We start from the raw sequence: 5029 nt of genomic DNA on the forward strand, positions 1-5029 counted from the left end.
TAAAAAAAAAAAAAAAAAAAAAAAAAAAAAAAAAAAAAAAGATATTAAATCATTCAGAAAGGCTTTTAAATGAGCAAAAATATTGATTCTAATCCTGCAAGATTCTTTTCACTTCTGCATCCAAATTAAAATAATCAAACTTGAAACTTTCACAGGTGTTTTAAATAGCCTATTGGTGTAGCTGTGACTACATTACAGCTGCTTTTCACAGTCCACCTAAAATAGATATACTAGGTGAGTTTAGATCACTGGTCAAAAAGGTAGTCACAGATATGGCAATATCTGGTCATTTTCATCTGCAGGGTCTCAGGAGTTTCTGGATCTTCTAGAGTTACAACAAACTTTCTCTTTTCCTTTAGAAATATCTTTGCCATCTTACTCATTTGTCCTACAGGCTTCAGGTAGCACTGCTCTGCTGTTTTTTTTCTCTCTTTTCTGACAGTATATAACTTTGATCAAATAGCAAAAATGATTCACCAGAAGTGATATATTCATAGAAATGATATCAGCATGACCACTGCATCTACAAGGTAATAAATATGCATATAACAGTAATTTTACCATATACTTAGCTAGATATGCAGTATATCAACATCTATATAATCTTATTATTATTATTATTATTAATTTAAAGAATTTGGTAATTGTTTTATAATTCTAGTGATCTTAATACCTTTGTTCTCTGATTAACATATATATATTATTTTATATATATACTGGCATTTTTTTTCTTAAAGTTGAGATGATACAAAACCTGAATGAAACCATATTAAATAATGAAGAAAAATATCAATATAGCTCAAAAGATTAGGAAGCACCTGCTGTTTAATTTATCTATCAATGTTTCTGTTTAATTGATTGTTGTCTAGAGAATTACCATTTCCTCTCTCTTTACAGGCTAAGGCCAGTAAGCATTTTCTATTTCCACACCTCCTGTTGATAAATGTCTATATTTGATAACTGACTCTATACTATAGTACGGAGTACTGCTCTAAATTTTTTTGTACAGTAGTCAGCAACAGCTACTGGGGCTTTGTGTTACATCACCTCACTCTTGCTACAGAAGCAAAATCTTCTCAATTGTTGTTTTTCAAAACTCAGAACACAGTGGGTAGCATATCAGACAAAAATTATGCTGGTAGTAGGGTTCTTAGGAACCATTCAAGCATATTTTCAAGAAAAATACACAGATATGACCTTACACACTACTTAACAGCTGGATGTAAATGTTCAGAAGTTCTCCCAAGGTGTTATTTTATATTGATAGATAACAGGAAGAAAAATGTGGTTGAAAGCTTTATAATACCCAGGACTTGGAAGGATTCAGGAAAGATGTGTAACATTTTTGCTTCAGTTCTTAATTCATTTTTATTAATGTTACAGAGACTCACTGAATGACTTTTAAAGTCAGTGTTATTCCCTCAATTGAACAAGAGTTCTCTCTTCTGTAGCAAAGGAAACACTTTTGTCTATAAATGCTTGAAGAGCACTTTTCTTTCCTATTATATTTGGATCTTCAGAGTTTTCAACTACTGTGGTTTTAAACAATGACTGCTTGAAAGATCATATATGTTTGTCTGGTCTCTGTGTCTTAGCTTCAAATGTAAAATGAGCTGGGATCAGAATTGTATGCTGTCTCCAGAGAAAGAGAAGAACAGTCAGAAGAAGGAAAGAATGAATTACATTGCTTGGTAATAACAGATTATTCTTGTATATGTACACAGTCCTCAGAACAGAGGATCTCAAAAAGCAGGAGCTACTAAAGTGTTGTACCTCTGCAAGAAATCTCAACTGCAGAGTTCATTTTTCTACAGATGCAGTGTGACAAGTTCTTGAACGAAGGCTATATATCTGCATCAGAACTACAAAACATGAAAGGAAAAACAACATTCTCTTTATGGTTTTCTGCGAAGAAAGTCAGATTTGGGTAGAAACTGGAAACCTGGGGATGGTGGAAGAAGAAAGTGTATAATACAAAGAGTGACTCACAGGGCTGCTGGAAAGTGAAGGAAAGGAAAAGAGAAAAGAAATAAAAATAATTTAAAAAGCCTAACAATGAAAGATATTAACCAAATGGCAACTCATCAGTGTAATGCATAAGTACATAATAACAAAACCTTTCTATATCTCCTCTTTGCTATCCTAAATAAATCCTATCTACTTGGGAACAAGCTAAAGGAAGAATAAACACTAAAAGAAAAGAAAACCAAACAGAAACCTTCTTCCTTTTTAACAGATATTTATCAGCAGCCAATTTTTCAAATCCAGGGAATATGTTTTGTATGTTGTTATCAGATCTTTTTGGTTTTAGAGAACAGGGTTTTTAAATTTATTTATATATTTTTATTTCTTGATATACTAAAGCCAAAGTTTTCAACATCTGTTGGTAATTAAATGCAAACCATTTAAGTTTTTATCTAAAGCTAGTGGCACAGAATAAAGCACGGCCAAAGCCATTCTAGCAACAACATATACATAAAAATGTAGGCAAAATGAAGGTATAAAGTTTAGCTCATGGTCTAGTAAGAGCATGAAAATAGAGCTCAGTAATAAGAGAGAGTTCCTTTATGTAATATACTGCATATTAGTGAGAGTAAGCAGAATTGGTGGAAAGTCTGTCTCTCTTAGCAATAACACAAGATCAAGGCTACACCCATTCCCAAATTACACAAGGTAGCTTCAAATATGAAATATCATTACTTCTTCTTTGATTTAATTTTTAACATTTTAAAGTTTCCCTTACTCCCTGCTGTAACATCTTTCAACTCTCCATGTTATCTATGACATTATTTAATGCCTTCCATTAAAGGACATAATTGAATATAGTTTTATGTATTACTTGTGTAACAGTGGAAATAAAGTCCATCAGTTTTGGTAACACGAATAAGAAAAGTGTTTCAGTAACATATAAAATCATAAATATTTACTAGAAAACAGAAATATTATCACATTTGTCTGCACTACTATTTTTTGTTGATGATTTTGCTGTTCTACCTGTTGTGTGATAAACATGACTAGGTAAGTTGCAAAAATTTTGGAGCTAACTAGGTAATGTCTCTAAGGCTCCTCCTTCCCAGATTTATAGTTATCATTGCAATAATAGAAAAGATATTAAGATTTTCTTAAAATATTGACATAAAGATACTGAATTTTCAGAAATATAAAGAGCATGTATTTATGCATATAAATAAAAAGAGATAAAATTTGTTAGCTGAAATATTTCATTTTTTGAAACCTGTTTTAAACTAGGAAGAGATGATGATGTCTCTGGGTAGCATGACATGTTTTGAAAAATCAGCCAAAAATATAGTTTAACTTTGCTGATAATAATAGACTGAATCTGGTAGAGGCTTCATACTTATGTTTATTCCTGATATATCCTTTTCCTTCCTTCCTTCCTCCTTTCCTTCCTTCCTTCTTTCTTTTCCATTTTTCCATCAGTAAATGTCATGTGGGAATTTCCATGTGAGGTATCCCCATGAGATATGTAATTAGGAGATGATGTCATATGCAAAGTTTAGCAGCCAGCAGAAAATGAACAGTGACTATGAGAAGAGATTTCAGAGGACAGGTAGGGGCAATGTTCAAGAATAGCAGGAGTATTGAGAAAAGATACCAATTTGGGTTCTGAACTGTAGAGGTCTGGACAAAAGAACCATGGAATTTGTGTGGTAGAGAATATAGAACTTACATGAAAAGGTGGGAATGCTTTTGAAATAGGAGAAATTGGAAAACTAGAGCTCTAGAAAGATTACATCTTTGATGGGGAAGCATGGGGCAAGTTGGAGGGTTTGGAGGTCCTTGAAGTATGACTAGATATTGGAATGGAAGGATACAGCTTCTTTAGGAAGGGGAGATGGGGAGGGGACATCACCCTCTATGTCAATGAGCAGCCATGCACCTCTGCCTAGGGATGGATGAGGAGCTGACAAAGAGCTGATGGGTCAGGATTAAAGGGATGGCAGGGACAAGGTACATCAGAATGGGATTCTGCTACAGGCCACCTGATCAGGAGGACCAAGCAGATGAGATCATCTATAGACAGCAGCCTCACATTCACAAGCCCCAGTCCTTGTTGGGGACTTCAACTACCCTGATATCTGTTGGAGGGACAGTATAGCAGGGCACAGGCAATCCAGGAGATTCCTGGAATGAGCTGTTATCTTCCTTCTCCAATTGATAGAAGAGACAATGAGGAGAAGTGCTGTGTAGGACCTCATTCTCACTAACAAGGAGGGGCTGGTGGGGAATGTGAAACTCAAGGGCAGTCTTGGCTGCAGTGACTATGAAATGATGCAGTTTAGGATCCTGAGGGCAGTGAAGAAGGAGCACAGCAAGCTCACTACCCTGGACTTCAGGAGAGCAGACTTTGGCCTCTTGAGGGATCTGGTACCATGGGACACTATATCTGGTAGAGTACCATAATACAAAGACCTGGAGGGAAGAGGGGCCCAAGAAATCTGGTTAATGTTCAAGGATCACCTTCTCCAAGCTCGTGAGCTGTGCATCTCAACAAAGGAAGTCAGGCAAAAATGCCAGGAAGCCTACTTTGGTGAACAAGGAACTCCCGGCCAAACTCAAGTAGAAAAAGGAGACCTAGAGAGGGTGGAAGCAAGGACAGAGAGCCTGAGAGGAATATGGATAAATTGTAAGCAGCCAGAGATCAGGTTAGGAAAGCTAATATCCTATTAGAATTAAATTTTCCAGGGACATCAAGGGCAACAAGAAAGGCTTCTACAGATATATCAGTGATAAGGGAAGACTAGTGAAATTTTAGGCCCTCTCTAGAAGGATAAAGCAGGCCTGGTTATCTGGGATCTGGAGGAGGCTGTACTGGGTCTGGCTGAGATGTTAACTTTCCCTGCAGCAGCCCATACAGTGCTGCACTCTGCACTTGTAGCTAGAGCAGCAGTGGTATCACACAGGTGTGTCTGCTGCTGAGAAGTGCTGGCACAGCACCAGGACTCTCTCTAACCCTCCTAGGGGGTGGGCAAAAAAGTGAGAAAGAAACATCACCAGGGCAGCTGAC

The sequence above is a fragment of the Oxyura jamaicensis genome, chromosome 2 (genome assembly GCF_011077185.1).
Source record: "Oxyura jamaicensis isolate SHBP4307 breed ruddy duck chromosome 2, BPBGC_Ojam_1.0, whole genome shotgun sequence".
In the NCBI taxonomy this organism is placed as follows: domain Eukaryota; kingdom Metazoa; phylum Chordata; class Aves; order Anseriformes; family Anatidae; genus Oxyura; species Oxyura jamaicensis.